Source organism: Bos indicus, chromosome 12, assembly GCF_029378745.1.
Source record: "Bos indicus isolate NIAB-ARS_2022 breed Sahiwal x Tharparkar chromosome 12, NIAB-ARS_B.indTharparkar_mat_pri_1.0, whole genome shotgun sequence".
In the NCBI taxonomy this organism is placed as follows: Eukaryota; Metazoa; Chordata; class Mammalia; order Artiodactyla; family Bovidae; genus Bos; species Bos indicus.
Window position 1 is genome coordinate 48,729,375 of NC_091771.1, and position 19,463 is coordinate 48,748,837.

A 19,463-nucleotide genomic window follows, 5' to 3' on the forward strand; every position below is an offset into this window, starting at 1 on the left:
AGGTACCCTCACTCAAAACTTAACTTTATTAATAAACATAATTCATGCCCAGTGAAACACATTAACAATGACCAATTTCTTTTTATTATAAAATAACTATAAATAACAGCACACAGATTCCAAACACATGCCATGAAAAAAGTATTTTTTCTTTTAGACCTTGAGGGGGAAAAAAAAAAGGCTCTATGTTAGAGGAAAAACAGGTCTAAAATAACCTGGCAATAGTTCAGCTACCAAAATATATGTGTAAAAAATGAAGAAAGGCGGAAGAGGAAAGAAAATCGGTTATTTTAATTCCAAAAAAAAGTGAAAGATTTGCAAATCAAATTCTTTTTTAGCATTATGCTTCCGTTATAAAACTATATATAATTCCCCCGATGCTTACACAGTGAATAAAAATCACCTTGAAATATAAACTTAAAAATGTCTAAAAGGTCAATTTTATTGTCATATATATTTCAGCACAATTAAAAATAAAAATGAAGTGCTATTTAGAGGTTTTTCTATTCATTAAAATAAGGACAGAATGGTTTTCATATGCAGACACGTATTTTCAGTTAGATAAATCCATATATTTTCACATAGCTGTAACTCTACTTCTGCTGTTTGAAGAATCAGGATCTGTTCATCTTTGAATGTCCTAGATTTAGAAAAGTTCTTTGTATAGTGTGAAAAGTTATACCTTTGTCAAGTAACTAACCTTTTTTTAAATTGTCAAAAAGGTAAAGTTTATGCTATGCAAATTCTACTACCATAAAAACAATCACTTTACTTGGAATCAAATATCAGTAACAGTCACCTTGAGTTCAATCCAGGTGAATGTGAACATCAAATCTAATCTTCGATAATTTATATTCTGGCATACGGTTACATGAGCTTTTCAATTTTCTAACCACTCTAATTTTAGACCCCTGGGAGGCCAAAAGGTATGGGAACAGAGGGACCCATTTGTGCACCCTGATGATCAGCTCCTCCCACAGTCAAGCAGGTGCCCTGTGAAACTTCTCAGGTCCTTTCCTGTGTGAATAGCCACCTAGAAATGTCAGGGGCCTGCCTTGGGTTTCTGACAGGAAATGGTGCCCCTGAAGTGCAAATTCACACGGAGGGGGAGCTGCTGGGCTTAAGGTGCACTGGCAGCAGAGCAGAAGGAACCAGAAAGTCGCACTGTGCATTTCATAAAGATAAAATAATTGAAAACGAAAAAAAAAGGGGGGGGGGGATACAGAATTAATTTGATTAAAAATACAAATCAACTACTCCTCAATACATCTAAAGGATAGCCTATCTGAAGGCTTACAGAGGAGTTGGTGAAGAAATTGGAAGGCAATGAAAATTCAAATCTATTCTCTTCTGTAAGTGCATGTCTTTCTCCCTAATCTCCTTCTAAATTTTTTTGTTGTTGTTCTCACCCTTTCCTCCTTTTTTTCCTATCTAATTATACATCTCAAAGAAATTTCCTTGCCCCTTTAGGTTCAATTCATCCAACCTATGTTTTGCCTGGGGTGGGGAGGATGAGGGGGTAAGGAGCACCCTGAGTAAATACTAAGATCCAACCTCCCACAAATTAGATTAAAAGAAAGAGTAAGCCAAGGAGAATAGAGTAGTTGGCCTTAAGAGTAAAACTCAAGATAAAGATCCAGATCCCTTGAGGCCATTTTAAAATGTCCATAAAACCAAAACAATGGTTTCCAATCCTATATTTGGTGACTGGAGCTGCACACAGAGTTTAAAGCATATGTTAATACATTAAGCCAAATAATCAGTAATTAGATCTATAAGCCAGAAATACCTTTAAAAAAAATCTTTTTAACTTCAAAGACTTTTCCTGTAAGTAGTTTTAACTGTGAGCATACAAGTTCATCATATAAAAAGTCGACAAGTTGCATTACAGTTTTTCTTTAAATGAGTTCTAACAAGATGTACTTTATTACAACTGTACAACGAATTCCAGAAAATTACAAGACATGACCAGATGTCCTGCTTGCGATCAGAAACTAAATATATGTCAACAGGATCACTTGTGGCTCTTGTAAAGAAATAAGAAACTGTGAGATACACTCGGCATCAGTTAGATTAGCCAATTTTACATGAATAACTACTCTGTTCATTGTTAGAAAATGGTAGAATCGTCTTACCCATACATTGCCTCTGGCAATAAAAACTACCAGAATCCTCTGAAAGGCATTCATGTTTCTAAAGTCAAAACAGTTAATAACCTGTGACCCAGTAATAATATTCCTGAACTAATCATTCTCCCTAAAAAAAAAAAGGGAAGGGGAGAGAGGCAGAGGGGGGGAAAGAGTGAAGGAGGGAGGGAGACAGAAAGGGATAGAGGCAGAGGAAAAAGAAGGAAAGAAGGAAGGAAGCCTACAAATATAAAAGGCTCACTGTTAACACAATTTATAACCTAAAAACAGTTCCAGTTCATCCCAAGGAAGCAGCCAGTTTAACTATGGTAAAACAATGTAATGGACTATTATGCTGCCATCACAAACTATACTTAAGAAAGATGGGGGAAAGAGCAATATTAAGTAAAAATACCTTGCATATGAAGAATCAGTAAAATACACAAAAACATTTGTTGAATAAGCATGGTATGGTGGTTTGACTAAGGATTTTCCCTAACTTAATTAGCATTACTGATATACCTCCATAATATTTTTCTTAAAAACTAGATATACTTTTATAAGTATATTTCCTAATATTTTCTTAATATTACTTTTAAATATTAATAAACCGATTTCAAACAGCAATGTTTACAGAAAAACTGTCAAGATTAATCAAGTCACTCCTAGAATTTGTCTTAATATGAGATAATAAAATAAATATGGCTCTTAAGTGGAAAATGCTTCAAGATTCAAAATGTTCAATTAGTCTTCATGTTTTAACAGGACTTTCAAAAAGCACCTGCTAGATGCTGCAGAGAATTACAGTGCGTAAGAGACAGAAGGGAAGAGAATCATATCATTACGGAAAGCTTACACTACAAGAGGAAATAAAAAGAGACTTTTCAATTTTAGAAAGGTCATACATGATATGACCAATTACAGCACTCCTGAGAAATAACCAGCAATAATGTACAATGCAAAGAAAGGCGTCTGCCAATATTGCTTATTATTTTCATTTTTAATAGTTATCATTCATTGAGTACTAATTTCCAGACACCTTGCCAGATGTTCTACATAGTTATCATTTCACACTCAGTACAACACTACCACCTAAATTTTAGCAACTGCATTTCACAGATGAGGAAACTGAAGCTTAAATAAGGAATATCATTTGTCCCTCATAGTTCATGGGGTTTCCCTCATAGCTCAGGAGGTAAAGAATCCACCTACAATGCAGGAGACCCTGATTTGATACCTGGGTCTGGAAGATCCGCTGGAGAAGGGATAGGTTACCCACTCCAGTATTCTTGGGATTCCCCGATGGCTCAGTTGGTAAAGAATCCGCCTGCAATGCAGGAGACCTGGGTTCGATCCCTGGGTTGGGAAGATCCCCTGGAGAAGGGAAAGGCCACCCACGCCAGTTTTCTGGGCTGCAGAATTCCATGGACTACAGCCCACAGGGTCACAAGGGTCAGACACGACTGAGCGACTTTCACTTTCACTGTAATGTGTCCAGGGTTACATGAAAGAGATCCAACCAATAATAAAGAGTGGAACTAGGACTTGAACCAAGTTTTGATCTTTTATTGCATCCTTTCTCCAAAAACTTTAAAAGAAAACATGGATAAACCACATAAAACCAGCACTTTTACATTTCTTTATATAACCCCACTAGATTTGCTTTTCCGCAGCTATTTTTATCTGTTCTTCTTGAAACAGAACTTTTCAACTCTATGACAAGAAAACTTCATCATGGTTAGTCATTGCATTAAAGTCAACAGGTTTCCTATTAAATGTTTCCAACTAAATACAAACTGTATCTTTAAGATCATAAAATTAATACAGCCACTTTTTTTTTAACAGTGGTTTTAACTTTTATTATTTTTTAATATTTACTTATTCATTTGGCTGCATTGAGTCTTAGTTGCAGATGTGGGATCGTTACTTGCAGCTCGTGAACTTTCAGCTGTGGCATGTGGGATCTAGTTCCCTGACAAGGGATCAGACCCAGGCACCCCCGCATGGGGAATGCGGAGTCTTAGCCACTGGACCACCAGGAAAGGCCCATTACAAGCATATTTCCAGATCATAATATGCTTTAGGTCAGATTTAGCTACACCAAGAACAATCTGCCAGAATATGCTGGATCAGATATGCTTTTAACTTTTTTTTTTTTTGGTTCCTAAGTCTCTCATGATTTCTAAAGTAAGTATTTAGGAAGACCTGTGGTCAGGTTTGGGCCTTGAGGGCACGCAGCATCAGTATTCCAATTCGTTCTCGTGTATTTTTCTATGCAGGTCTTAACGCTAAACACCAGGTAAGTTTCAGCTTCTAGAAGGAACGAACCTTGCATTCTAGTATTAATAGCACCTTGGGTCCTCTCTTGAAAGAGTTACTTCCTTCCTAAACAACATAATCAGTTCCTTCTAAGTTAAGGTGTGTAACTTAACCTCCTAAAGGCACTGCTTTATTAACTCTTACCTCTAGGCTATGGCTAAGTGCAGAACCAAGGCCTAGTGAAAAGAAGCCTGGAAAGGAAGAGAGAGTTCTTGTTGCTGGTAGAACCTGATTTACTCACAGATGGGTCTAAGGTACCCAAAATTCTGTATTTTCTTATGAGGAGACATGAATTTTCTTCATAAAATTACACAACAGAATTTTTCAGATTACATTGAAAATGTTCTAAGTCCCCCCCTTATCTTGAATTACCCGAATAAACTGATAGGTAAACATAAAAGTCAGGATGCCCTGGGAGACGTGGACATCCCAGAACCCGGGCTGTGAGGTGGGGGAGGGGAGGGCACCCTGTGCTTTATCCAAAATGGTAGAGGGCTCACTGGAAAACAGGAAACAAAAGAAGATGGCCAACAACAGAACCCACTGGAGACAGAAGGGCCACCTCTCAGGAGAAAGCATTAAGAGGCCAGAAAAGCAGCCACTGGGGAAAATCTGGGGAGCAGTGGGCAGGGCTCAGCTCAGCACTGGGCCACTTCTCCCCTAAGTCACTGCCTCTCTTCCTCTTCCTGCTTCAGACTCTGTATCTTGACTCAAGTCAACCTCTGGTCCAGGGAAATACCAATTCCTTAGGCTTCCCTGATAGCTCAGTTGGTAAAGAATCCGCCTGCAATGCAGGAGACCCCGGTTTGATTCCTGGGTCAGGAAGATCTGCTGGAGAAGGGATAGGCTACCCACTGCAGTATTCTTGGGCTTCCCTGGTGGCTCAGCTAGTAAAGAATCCACCTGCAATGAGGGAGACCTGGGTTTGATCCCTGGGTTGGGAAGATCCCCTGGAGAAGGGAACGGCTACCCACACCAGTATTCTGGGCTTCCCTGGTGGCTCAGCTGGTAAGAATCCTACTGCAATGAGGGAGACCTGGGTTCGATCCCTGAGAAGGGAACGGCTACCCACTCCAGTATTCTGGTCTGGAGAATCCCAAGGACTGTATAGTCCATGGGGTCACAAACAGTCAGACATGACTGAGAGACTTTCACTTTCACTGTATTAGCACAGGGATCTCACACTCTACTATAAATGGGCATTAACAAAAACAGCTTCCTTGGTGGCTCATATGGTAAAGAATCTGCCTGCAATGCTGAAGACCTGGGTTCAATCCCTCGGTCAGGAAGATCCCCTGAAGAACAGAATGTCAACCCACTCCCAGTATTTTTACCTGGTAAATTCCATGGACAGAGGAGCCTAGAGGGCTATAGTCCCTGGGGTTGCAAAGAGTTGGACATGATTGAGTGACCAACACTTCCACTTTAACAAAAACTGTATAAATACCTACATTTAGAAGGGACAAAAATTTTAACAGCTCTACCATTCCAGAACAAAATGGCCATTTTGTCCATTACATACTCAGAGTCAACACCCTTCCTAATTCTAGCCCACTTCCAATCAATATGATTTAAAGAGAAAATAATCATATTCTACAATAGGTAGACAATAGGTAAGGAACTTAGTATCACCTCTTAGAAGTTCGCGGTGGGCCATGAAGAATACATTTATGTTTATGCAGGCCACAAAAGTAGCATTCTGCCATACCCCACGTCCCTTTTATTTAAGGGTAACATTTAAGCTAACACAGTGCTAAAGGCTTTGCAAGATTTATCTCATTAAAATCACAAATTAGGACCCTGTGGTTAGGTATTCTTGCTCTGCCACAGTACAGATGAGGAATCTGTAACTTGAAGGTAAAGAGCTTGCTCAATATCACAGAGATGGAGCAAGTGATGAAGGCAGGAATCAACTTCCATCTCTCCAACTCCAAAGTGAGTTCTGAAACACTCAATTATACTGTAAGTTGTTAAAAATCTACTTTCTACCATTTTTAATATCTGAAAGGCACTATATTTAAAAGCAGCAGAAACCGTAGGAGGACGAGATGAAGGAGAAGAGGAGCAAGAAAAAAACTGAGTACCAATACGTACAAGGCTCTACACCACATCCACAGATTAGGTAAACACTCCAAGTCTTGATGAGTGCACAGACTCCCAACAACTCACCGTTCCTCCTATGGGAAAACCTGCCTCGGTACACTAGTTACTATCTTTATGCTCTTTCGAAACTCTTGCTCACTTTACCCATAATGCCTTTCTTAACTAAGTCCCCTTATTCAATCAGTCTAGCGATGCTACTGTATATGATATTGTGTGTGATTTAAAATCAGTTCTATAATTTCTTTTGTTTGAAGATGTGGTACATTAAATTTACATTCAACAATTTACTTTGTTCTAAATGACCAGCTACACAAACAGTACACTGCATATGGAATACCAAGGAGAGTATACAATTTAGTTTGACAGGGGCATCTCAGGTGCAGAGAAGTGGATTAATCGTTAATTCTCTGTTTATGAAAAACTATCACCAAAGGTCTCTTATGTTACTTACGAGATCCATATCTTACTGGTAATGATCCATATTTGTGTCAGTTACACAAGCATTTGTTACTTATTAATAATCAACATTTTAAATTATTACTAACAAAGAAATTGATCTTTTGTCAAACCAGAATTGAATACTTTTTGTGTACACCTTTAATTGCTATTTGTCATGTTGAGCATTATAAACAGTACACTGTGAGACAATCAAATAAAAAAGTTAGTATCCTAGAATACAAACATGATATACTTAATATCCAATACATTATTTTTACAGTCATGCCAAAAGATCAAGTGGCATGTTGTTACTTGACAAAGTTAACTAAAATATTTATGATGTCACTGACAAAAAATAGTATTCAATTTGCCAGATTTAGAGATTTAAAGATGTTTTTTCTAGTTGTGATTAAAGATTAAATGGCTTTTTAAAAAAAGCATTTCAAAGATTAAATTTACTTAACTGGTAATTTAGTATTCTACATGATCCTTTCCCAATAAATACAAATCTTCTAAAAGAACACATGCCATGTGTGCTTTTAAATTTTCCTTCAGCTATAAACAAACGCATCAACAGCTAAAACAGGCTACTTCCAATGTGGGGCTAAGCAACAAACTCCAGTCTTCATCCTCTTCTCTCTAGTCATCATTTTAGACAAATAGACGTGATTCTTTAGAAGATTATGACAGAAGAAATACCTTTATTGAGGTGAGAAATCAAACTAAATGATATTCAAAACACCATCCAACCAGAGTTTCTTAACTAAGAACACTACTCACAAAATTCCAATCAGACTGATCAGCTTCACTATTTCTCATGTAATTTCTTGGGATACTGTTAATATTTCATAAAAGCACAGATTGAAAACTAACAATAAAACCTTGGGGTGGATAACAGGAACTTCCAAATCTGTTAGGCAAGGACTCTTTTTGATTAAAGGACTTTCCTTAATAAATAAATCTATTATTATTAAGCCCTGTAAATGGCCTTGAAGTTTTTTTTTTAATTTGTCCTACTTTCTACATAAATTTTTCTGTTTAATTTGTCCAACTGTCTTCACAGTGGAAGTTCTCTATAACCGGACCTCTCCTACTTTACTTCCCATCACCTGCCAACCATCACTGAACTAAAGGCCTGCTCCCATCCTGCTCACTCTGGCTTGGACCACTTGGTTCAGGCTACCTGCCACCTTCAGCTACCTGTGGCCAGTGTTCAGGGTCAAACCAATCCTTATTTCTCCATGTACTTTCCCTACTACACTTGAGTATTACTCAACCCTATCCATCTTATACTTTATAAGATCCCTTGTGTAGTACATCTAATACATACTTACATATAACCCTACCCTCATGATTTAGTTTTATTTCTATATTTTCATCTGAAGTTTATAATATAACACCTGATAACTTACTATTTTAAATACTGAGTTGACCCAAAAGTTCATTCAGGTTTTTCCATATCATCCTACAGAAAAACCCAAATGAACTTGTTGACCAACCCAATACAAACAGATTATCAGTTTCTGAGGTTTTGTTTGTACAACTAGATTGTTAATTATGCATCTTACACTTCTTTTTTCCTGTAAGTTCTCGATATTCAGTAAATACTTTAAAGCCTGCTGATAAAAATAAAATTACTTTTATATGGATTTTATTAATTTTTAAAAAGTATAAACTTCTAAGCCAAATAAATATGTTCAATATTAATTGCTTTTCTTTAAAACTCAATTTTGTTGTACCTACCCTAAAAAGTACCACAGAAAACATCACTTATGGATTTCCTAATATGCAATGTCCTAATGGGTGTTATGAAAAATGCCAATTATAATGCTGATCATTCACAGTTTTCTTCAACTTTTCCTAGTAGTAAAAGTTGACACACATTGTACACAAAGTAGAATGAGAGTGCCTGCCCCTCTAAAAATCTAACAACTACTAACTGTATAGCACAAACAGTAAAAAATAGAAATATCTTTGCTTTTTCTGATTAGGGAAGTACAATGCCCATATTCTAAAATCCTCAGAGAATACCTAAAGGTATAAATAGGAAAACTTAAATCATTTGTTAGTTGACAAACTAGTAACAAACAGAAAGAACTGTTAACCATATTTGCTGTGCCCTTTCACACAAGCATACACTTACACAAAAGTATAAATTCTAGAAAGTACTCATTAAATCCTGGCTCCACACCTCCTCTTGGTGCAACCTTGAGCTACTTATCATCCTGATATTTCTGTTTGTTAATCTGTATAATGGGGCCAATAATATCTAGTAGGAGGAATGCCATGGTCATTAAAAGAGATAATCAGTGTAAAGCACTTAGCAAAGGTTCTAACACATAGCACATTTTCAACATTACCATATATCCCTGATACAAACGCCACTTTGTAATATGCTTCCTTCAGCTGACAACACTTCACTGACAAATTTCCCTATCAATAAATTCAAAAATCTGTTGTCTTTTTAGCAGCAGCTTAGTGTTTTCTATCAATGTACCATATTGATTTAACTATCTCTCTATTACATGTTTTGACTCCTTCATTTTTAGGGATAACCATACTCTGGTGAGGAGAAGGAAATGGCAACCCACTCCAGTACTCTTGCCTGGAAAATCCCAGGGACGGAGGAGCCTGGTGGGCTCTGGTCCATGGGGTCGCAAAGAGTCGGACACCGCTGAGCGACTTCACTTTCATTTACATACTCTGGTGAACATAACTGTAGCCAGACCTTTGAACATATTCATTATCACATTTCTGAAATAACTTCCTAAAAGTAAAATTTATGGTCCAAAGGGTACTCCTGTATTAAATGTTTATATATATTTCCACAGAAAAGTATAAGTTTACACATGCTTCATCGATGCATATACATGAGTATTTACCACACCATCCCCAACATGTGGTCTGGTCATATTTTTAATCTTATGCAAATTGACAGTAAAAAAAAAAAGTTCTAAACTTGTACTTCTGGGACTATCAGCGAGATTAAACATGAATTCAGCCAGATTAAACATGAATTGATCGGTTAACTGGTCATGTGTCAGTCTTCTTTTGTGAAATTCCTGGTCAAATCTATTCCCATCTTTATACTGGTGCAGTTGCCCTTATTCTGGTTAAGAGAGTTCTTTCCTTAAAAATACAAATTTTCACTGCCATATATATTTCAGATAGTTTTTTCCACATTACAATCTGTCATTTCAACTTATCGAATTTTTATCATAAAGATATGCTTAATTTTTTTAGTCAAATATATCCATCTATTTTCAATCTATGATTTCTGGATTTAGCCTTACCCCTTAGAAATTCTTCCTTCATGCAGATTTATAAAAGTATTCACCTGAATCTTACTTTAGTACTTTTATTATACATTATACATTACTCTGATTCAGTTTTATGAAGCAAAGTATGAGAAAGATGTATTTGAAATCTTAGAGAATTATTTCTGAAAATATCTCAGGTCGAACAAAGCATAATGCTTAGCCAAACCACTGTAGTAAGGAAGATACAGAAGCAGCTTTATCTAAGCTTCCATGGAAGAATATTATAAAAAAGCAAATCATATACAGCGGCTTCATAGTTTTAGCAATTAATTTTTATCTCAATCCGTAGACTTCTGTTCTGCTCTCCAGGCCTGTTTATCCCACAGCTTACTTCAAATCTGTACTCAAATTACTTCCTCAGGGAAAACAGGCTCACAGGTGCTGCGTATAAAGCAGGCAGACTTTCCCCCTTGATTCTACAGTGGATCTCAGCTGGAAGAATACATTTATTTTTATTAATTTGATTACTTGAATCATGGCAGAGATGGTGAGTATTTTTGATCCCCACTGCAGCAGCTGACATATAAACAGGTCCTCCAGGAAGGAACGGAAGTTTCCAATACAGCTTTTCGTCTTGTTTGTTGCCACTTGTTTGTTTTTCAAAGAAAAATATAAAGTCAGATTGAAGCCAAACAAAAAGCTGGGCCACAGTCCTTCTCTGGAAGTAATCCATCTTTCCCTCACACATTTTTAGAAAAGCTGAAGAGAATCACAATCATTCGAAAAATTCATCCCTTACGAGTTGAAAGGGGGATATATGTTTCATCCTAAAACGATCTGCTGAATTAGGGTTATTTCAGTTCCATTTCATGCTCTTATACATAGGTAAACAGTGTCCTTTCTACACTCTGCATTTTTTAAAGTGTATAAAAAAGAAATTTAAAAATGTATTTCTAAGACTGGTATTCAAAGGATAAGGATTCAAATCTGTGTACAGTTTTGCAGCTTATAGAGCTTTTTTATAAACATTATTTAGTATTCATAGTTTTACTGTATGAATGAAAAATACTTCCTGCCATATCAATAAACAAAGGCTGCTGCAGCCATCAAGCCATCACACTACAGTGTCTCCAGAGGTGAGCCTTGAGGGAACTCAGGATTGAAATGAGATGCCCGCTATCCATCAGTACAACTGTTGTAGCCACCCCGATGGTACATCCTGAGGGGACACAGGATGAGAAAGTACAGGATACTGGCCCCCAGAGAGCTGAGGTGCCCACCAAAGGAATGACTTCAGTGAGCCCAGACTCCTGGCATTTTCCCATACAAAGAAAAGTACTAAACTCTTTAACTTGAGATGTCTGGTTTTAAGTAACAGTCATCTTTTGATGTTCTGACTACCTAATCTTTGTTGTGAAGAGCCAACTCATTGGAGAAGACCCTGATGCTGGGAAAGACTGAGGGTAAAAGAAGATGAGGGCAGCAGAGGATGAGATGGTTAGAAAGCATCACCAACTCAATGGACATGAACTTGAGCAGACGCCAAGAAATAATAAAAGACAAGGAGGGTTGGCATGCTACAGTCCATGGGGTCACAAAGAGTCGGACACGACTTAGCGACCGAACAACAACAATCTTTTGATGTTCTGACCACCTGGTCTTTGTGGCTGAAACTCCTATACAGCCCCAGCTCCCCTCCCTGCCTGTTCAGAGCAGTCCCTCAGAGCCATCTGAGGTGCTGCATCCTGGGCTTAAGTCCTCAGTTTCACCCACCAAATAAAACGTAATTCTTGACATTTAGGTTGTGCAATTTTTTTAAATCAACAACAGGGATTATATAGTCATGGAAGGAACTCAACTTGAATTAACAAAACTAGTCAGTGGAAGGACTTGAACTCAGAACTCCAACCCACCCCCACCCCAGTGCACACATGAGTCACATTCAAAACCTGCCTTTCAAGTACCCTCTTCTTCACTACCCAGCAGTCCTTCACTCCTTGTGAACCGTCTGGATACCCACACACTCTACTCTTCACAGACTGCACCCAGACCACTTCTATCAGGCTAACAATGTATCCTCTCAGCACTTAAAATAAGTTCATGGCCTGTTATTTTGCACTCCTGGTAAATCTCTTTTGTCTCCCACTAGTAAATAAATCCTCTGAAGAGATTGTGAGTTCCTCAAGATAAAGACTTTTTTGTTAACTTCCCACAGCACCTGGTATAAGAGTTTAAAAATTGAGAGTTAATAAACTGGAACAGGAAGGCTATATTCCAGAAATGAAAAACAAGCTATTTTTAAAGGCTTAGCCTGACACTAACCCAGACATGGTGTCCCCACGCCCACCGGCAGGCTCCCACACCCGCTCAGAGTGTACACACAAACCTGCATTCCACGCCCAACAGGGACCCGATGTTCCCAAGACAGGCCGAGGTTTCTCAACTCGAGGAGGCGGCAGTGCTTTTCTCAAGGTTTAGGGAGTGTCACCTGGATGCTTTCTTTACAAAAGTTTTTTTCACAACAGCTTCTGGCCCAGCAGGCAGTCTGAGAGAGGCTGGAGGATGCAGGAAAGGAAGAAAGGCAAGAAGCAGAGTCAGCAGGGGAAGTTCCTTCACTTCCAATGATGAAATTCCCAAATCACTTTCACCACCGTGCCTTCCAGCATCTCTCTAAGTTGCTCAATTGTGTCCAACTCTTTGTGACACCATGGACTGTAAGCCCGCCAGGCTCCTGTGTCCGTGGAACTCTCCAGGCAAGAATACTGGAGTGGGTAACCATTCCCTTCTCCAGGGGATCTTCCGAATCCAGGGATGGAACCCGCATATTCTGCACCAGTAGGCAGATTCTTTACTGCTGAGCCACCACGCAAGCCCACCTTCCAGCATAATGAAAGTAAAAGAATAAGCAGATGAGAGAAGGGAGAGACACACCACCTTCTCTCTCATACCCAAACAAGAGATACAAATAGGATCTGTAGAACTTGAGAGTAAAAGAGATTCATTTTCAAAACTCCAAACTACTTCCTAAAGCAAAAATTTCCACAAGCAACAGTTTTTCCCCTTCCATACGAAAAGCTTCCTCTGTACTTATCTAAATATGGGTGGTTGTATGTGCAACTCAGGCTGCTATATTCACTCCAAGGGATGAATTCCCTTTTAACATGTAAAGTCACACACTGAGACACACTAAGCCTACTGTATACATCCATCCTTACAGCCTCCACCATGCGCAAAGCATCCGTGGTCACACCAATTAAAACCCGCTAGACACACCCATTCAGGGCATGCAAGACTGAATCAATTTATTACGCTTAAGATAATTTCCTAAGATTCATTTGTCAACATCTAACTCATTAACACTGGGTCCCCATTTTTAGCATTAAATTTATGTTTTGCAACCTCATGCATTTTCTGGATAATGCCTATACTACGTGGTCTCTAAATTCCAACTAACAGGAGTGGACTCTCATTATCCGTGTTGACAATTCCCTACTTTGCAGAAGCCAACTTTAAGATAATGTTTCTTTAAAATAGGAAATACACAAACTGTTTGTGGGTGAGAAATGACCTTTAGAGTGGGGAACAGCCACGAATCCTATCACTGATGTTCCATCTGAGCCACCAGGGAAGCCCTTTTCTTGATTGTGCTGTGCTTAGTCACTCAGTCGTATCCTACTCTTTGTGACCCCATGGACTGTAGCCCGTCAGGCTCCTCTATCCATGGGGATTCTCCAGGCAAGAATACTGGAATGGGTTGCCATGCCCGCCTCCAGGGGATCTTCCCAAGCAGGGATCAAACCCAAGTCTCCTGGATTGCAGGTGGATTCTTTACCACCTGAGCCACTAGGGAAGGCCATGAATACTGAAGTGGGTAGCCTATCTCTTCTCCAGGGGATCTTCCAAACCAGGAATGGAACCAGGGTCTCCTGCATTACAGGCAAACTGCAATGTAGGAATTGCATTCTTTTGCAGCTGAACTACCAGGGAAGCACTTTCTACATTACTCAGCTATAAAAAGAAATGCATTTGAGTCAGTTCTAACGAGGTGGATGAACCTAGAGCCTATTATACAAAGTGAAGTCAGAAAGAGAAAAACAAATAACATATTAACCCACATATATAGAATCCAGAACAATGGTAGTGATAAACCTATTTGCAGGGCAGCAATGGAGAGGCAGACATAGAGAACAGAAACATCATTCTGTTATATGTCATAAATAATGTAGAAGCAACAGCCAAGCAGAGTCAGCACTATTAAAAGCCTATTGTGTGGAGGGGGCGGGGTGAGCAATCAAAGGGCAGCACGGGGAAGCCTTCTGCCTGTGACAGTGGTTAAATAAATCTGCACAGGTGACAAAACCATGCAGAACTGTACATACAAGCACACACATTAAGTACATGTGAAACTAGCAAAATTTGAATAAGCCTAGAAGATTGGATCAATCTTTTGGCTTTGATTTTGCACAACAGTCACACAAAATATTACCATCAGGGGTAACAGGATAAAGGAGTTCCAGATCTCCCTTGTATCTCAGGAGCATAGTGGGCAAAATTCCTGTGCCCACTTAAATAACCTCTAATTATTTAAAAATAAAATGTTTCAGAAAGAAAATTTGTCAGTAGCAAACAATGTCTGCTATACATATTAAAACATACAATTAGTTGTACTCATTCAACCCACATTTATTAAGCACATACTATTGCTTGGCCCTGCTGGACATACCGGGGCTATAGACACAGAAATGATATCACCTTTGATCTTGAGAAACTCACAGCTGGTCATCTCCCAGGAAAGCAATGTAAGAAGGGAAGAGAAGGTACAACGCAACTCCACATGGAGAGGTCATGTAAGGGTCTCCAGTCGGTCCACATCATTCAAGCTTTATATGAAAGTAAATGCACTTGCCAATCACCACTCCATTCACAAAACAGATGACCAGAATAAAAGAGCCCTATTAACCTAAGGTTCACATCATTAAAAATCTTAACCCAGAGAATAGTTTTTGCTCAAGGTATTTCTGACTTAAGAGCAAATAAATATTCAGGTAAAACAAGCTGACTGCTTAACTAAGAAAGAAGGTTGTGTCTAACTTCAAACACTCTGTTTCTTTTAAATGGCTTTCTGAACTATGTTTTGGAAATGTTAAAATTATTCAAATAAGATTTACAGCATAATGTAAAACGTGTAAAACTGAGGGGTGATAACCTCCCAGGAAAAAAATGCTTCATATTATTAAAATGCAGATTACTATTTTCAAAATAGCTATGAATTCACTTTTCATGTTACATGCCTTCCTGGAAAAGTTTCGTGAAAGCAAACAATTTCGCTTTAAAGAAATAAGCTCTTTAAGAAGTACTGTCTCCTTGAATCTGATTATCAATTAACAATATGTCAATGTCATAATTTTAATTTATGAGTCCCTCTGACAAGTTGGCCTGGTAAAATCTTTGGGTTCCCTCATACTTCTAATATCATACCTGGAACATGTTACACAAGAAAACATAATTTTGTAAGACATTTTAAAATAAAGAAATAATGCCATTCCTGTGCTTTCATCTTATTAAAGATTTACTACAAAAAAAAATATTCCTTTTGGAAAAAGGACAAAACAAAATAAAGGACTATTATTTAGAAATATTAGCTTTAGTAATATTTAGTAATATTAACTTTCAAAAACTTAATGCAATTAAGAGAAAAATGGAAATGTTACAAATATCTCTAGCCTCAGCTTGAAAGATCACTGGACTAAGAGTGGAAGCAAAGATGGCCATGCTGACCACACAGAATTTGACTTGCACACACTACCATGCGTATTGTCCCAAACCTTTCTTGATGAAAGTGAAAGAGGACACTGAAAAAGTTGGCTTCAAGCTCAACATTCAGAAAACGAAGATCATGGCATCTGGTCCCATCACTTCACGGGAAATAGATGGGGAAACAGTGGAAACAGTGTCGGACTTTATTTTGGGGGGCTCCAAAATCACTGCAGATGGTGACTGCAGCCATGAAATTAAAAGACGCTTACTCCTTGGAAGCAAAGTTATGACCAACCTAGACAGCATATTGAAAAGCAGAGATGTTACTTTGCCAACAAAGGTCCGTCTAGTCAAGGCTATGGTTTTTTCCAGTAGTCACGTATGGATGCGAGAGTTGGACTGTGAAGAAGGCTGAGTGCCGAAGAACTGATGCTTTTGAACTGTGGTGTTGGAGAAGACTCTTGAGAGTCCCTTGGACTGCAAGGAGATCCAACCAGTCCATTCTAGAGATCATCAGCCCTGCGTGTTCTTTGGAAGGAATGACGCTGAAGCTGAAACTCCAGTACTTCGACCACCTCATGCGAAGAGTTCACTCATTGGAAAAGATTCTGATGCTGGGAGGAATTGGGGGCAGGAAGAGAAGGGCTGGATGGCATCACCAACTCGATGGACATGAGTTTGAGTGAACTCCGGGAGATGGTGATGGACAGGGAGGCCTGGCATGCTGCGATTCATGGGGCCACAAAGAGTTGGACACAACTGAGCGACTGAACTGAAACCTTTTGCATGTGACGTATCGTCCATAAATCAACACAAAACAGTACCTTATAGTCAATTTATAAAGTACACAGGATGGCTTGTTCAAAAACTCAGTAGAGCAAATCCTAAGAGCTATCATTACAAGGAAAAAAAAAAAAAAACACTTTTTTTTTGGGTGTGGGGAGCTATTTCTTATTGTATCCGTGTGATGATGGATAGTAACTAAACTTATAACAATCATTTCATAATGTATGCAAAGTCAAACCATTATGCTCTACACAGATTTATACAGCACTGTATAAGTATATCTCAATAAAATTAGAAAAAGAAGATATGCAGGCAAAATTAATAAGACTTACTGTGTTACAGAATTTTTACCCTTTCCCTGTTGAGTAAAATATATTTTATCTAAAAAATTATCAAAAAACACTAAACAGACCTAAACAAATGACTGAAGAGACCAAGTTATGACACTGAAAGTATTTTTTTTAAATGTACTTTCTCTCCAAAACTATGTTGTATAAATTCAATGCAAGCCCAATAAGAATCCAGGAAGGGTCATCTTTGTCTTTTGGCAACTTGTAAGCTGACCAAAAATATATTCGTAAGTATATAGGACCAATAAAAACCTAATTACAATTGTGGGGTGGGGGGAACCCATGAATGTCAAAAATCAAGTATAGTGTTAAACAGATATTCAGGTTGAAATAATCCAACTACAGGTATCACATACTGAAATCGATAAAGGGCAAATCAGACCTACAGGTTCCTTAGTTCACACGTTCCCTAACAAACAGCCATCAGAATATCATATTTGCAAACTTAATCTGCCACAGGATATGGGAACAACTCATCACCACTTCACTTCTGTTTTTATGAGTCTACCATGTATCAGGCATGCTGCCAAGTGCTAAAATTCAATAGTCATCTAAAGCAGACAGGATTTGTGCCATCATGGAGAGCATTGCCAAGGAAGAAAGGTATGCTCGATGCCACCTGTGCATAAAATACAGGACTGCACACTCAGACCACCCACCGATCCTGAGATCTGATGCTCCAAGTGTCTGCACTGAACATCTGCAGTCCCGGACTGGGACACTGGATGGCAGAGACCTCAGGAGCCACCATCAAGCCAAAAACAGTTTCAGAAATGAAGTGGAGTCCAGTCCTACAAACTCAGTGCCAACATAAGTATGCCTACAACTTCTCTCCTTTATTTTCAAACCACTTAAGACTGAACAAGAGGCTCTTAGAATACCTCATCCAGACACACTGAATGTGCTACATAACAAAGCTGTTGTTATGAAGAGGTATTTTCTCCACAATTCCGTTATGGAGCTGTCCCCACTCCTTAAACACACACCCTTTAAACAGTCAGTTGTTTGATTCAGGTTTTCCACAGCTGAGGTGGTCAAAAAATGTTTCTAGTGAATATAGAAATAATCCTTGCTCAGCAAAGCAGGCTAGTGAAAGTGAAAATTTCAAGTGTTCGTCACCCAGTCAGCATCTGACTCTTCGCGACTCCATAGACTGTAGCCTGGCCAGACTCCTCTATCCATGGAATTCTCCAGGCAAGAATATTGGAGTGGGTTGCCATTCCCTTCTCCAGGGGATCTTCCCAACCCAGGGATTGAACCCAAGGATCTCCAGCATTGCAGGCAGACTCTATACCGTCTGAGAGAACCATCTCTTCTGATCTCCATTCATCCTCCCAAGTCTCTTTGACCTTAGAAGCTTGACATCAACCTTAACCCTCCTCCTCCACCCATATCTTTCCCATTCTATTAGTCATCAAGCCCTATGCATCCTAAGAAAAGGGATCTTAAATTGATTCCTTTCTTTTCCATTCTCACTGTCACAACAATTTCCACAGTGCTGGCAATGAATAAAATTCACACTACAACCCCAAACCACATCTCAAAAATTATTCCCCACCAGGTACAGATCTGAACCAACAACCATATTCAACCACTTACGCACACCTTTCCTCCCAAGCACCTCTGGTTCCTTCTATCTCAAATATCTCTAATAGAAATCCCACGTTCATAACTTCTCTTGAAAGCCACTTCCTCAAACAAATTATGTCCTAATTCTCTACCACTTCTGAACTCCCACAGTATCTTCTACCATTCATATGCCTTGCAGTGTAGTTACTCACCTGAGTATTTAATATGGATGTATTTTACTTAAGGATAAGGCTTTGTCCCACCCAGGTCAAGAATGTATCCTTGTGAATGCTGTGCACAGGAGATGACTGATAAATATTTATCAAACGGAACTGACCTTGAGTATTCACGTTAAAGTGCTGACTTATTCTCAAATGCAAGCAGTGGGTAAATGGGGCTAACATTTGGATGAGTGGGGAGACAGGAACTGTAGTACTTCAAGTGACAGCACAACTGTGATTTCCTAAAACCCTTCAAAATCACCAACACCTGCAGCTCAACTTCATGAAAAAGAAATCCAACATCAAAGATACGGCAATAAGGAACTTTCCTGCTGGTCCAGTGGTTAAGACTTCATGTGTCCAATGTAGGGGCCGCAGGTTCAAACCCTGGTTGGGGAACGAAGATCCCACATGCCCCAGGGCATGGTCAAAGAGTAAAAAATATATGGCAATCAAGTTCCCCCAGATCTCTGACTTATACACACACTTTCCTTCCCTCTCTCCCTCCCTCTCTCCCCCAACACCCTTCCTCAC

General features: G+C 38.8%; 1 protein-coding gene across 17 annotated transcripts in view; it reads right to left on the minus strand.

The window, feature by feature from the left end:
- The window catches only part of KLF12 (KLF transcription factor 12), a 567,887-nt gene that overhangs the window by 411,363 nt on the left and 137,061 nt on the right, over positions 1 to 19,463 (minus strand). For 3 of the 17 annotated variants that reach the window (XM_070800617.1, XM_070800608.1, XM_070800625.1), the window contains exon 2: positions 12,633 to 12,801. The exons of the other annotated variants lie outside the window; for them this stretch is intronic. The gene's annotated coding sequence lies outside the window, so the exon portion shown is untranslated. The remainder of the gene's footprint in view (positions 1 to 12,632; positions 12,802 to 19,463) is intronic. 17 annotated transcript variants of the gene reach the window in all.